Source organism: Penaeus japonicus, unplaced genomic scaffold, assembly GCF_977035675.1.
Source record: "Penaeus japonicus unplaced genomic scaffold, GWHDUDI00000001_assembly GWHDUDI00000010, whole genome shotgun sequence".
Classification (NCBI taxonomy): Eukaryota; Metazoa; Arthropoda; class Malacostraca; order Decapoda; family Penaeidae; genus Penaeus; species Penaeus japonicus.
In genome coordinates, this window is record NW_028234412.1 from 28,547,419 (window position 1) to 28,547,772 (window position 354).

At 35.3% G+C, this 354-nt stretch overlaps 1 protein-coding gene across 4 annotated transcripts in view; it reads left to right on the forward strand.

Moving 5' to 3' along the window:
- LOC122262386 (alpha-(1,6)-fucosyltransferase) overlaps positions 1 to 108 on the forward strand; it is a 64,019-nt gene extending 63,911 nt beyond the window's left edge. For all 4 annotated transcript variants that reach the window (XM_086541146.1, XM_086541144.1, XM_086541147.1 and 1 more), the window contains exon 11: positions 1 to 108. This exon is cut by the window's left edge and continues 641 nt beyond it. The gene's annotated coding sequence lies outside the window, so the exon portion shown is untranslated.
- Positions 109 to 354: the final 246 nt, after the last annotated feature.

The following is a 354-nucleotide window of genomic DNA, read 5'->3' on the forward strand; positions in this document are numbered from 1 at the left end:
TACATTTATTTACATGTTGCATTTTTATATTCGGCTGTTATATAATTTGAAATGCATATCAGATGTTATGTGTGTGTTTTTGTGTATTGAATAAAACCAGTAAATCTGTAGAGTGGCATGACTTTCTACTACAATCGGTTAGCTAACATACAATCGTCATTATCGTCATGTTTTGACAGGATTGGAATTTCCCACTGAAAGAAATGAAAGAAAATGCTCCGTGTATGCCTTACGCTGCACGAGGTAATTGACAAACAATAAAATAAAGCGTATCCATTACATTCCATATGGTGTTTAGGCGTCTTTTCCGCCGGTGCGATTCCTTTTTCATGACGGGACAGGGATTAAATATTT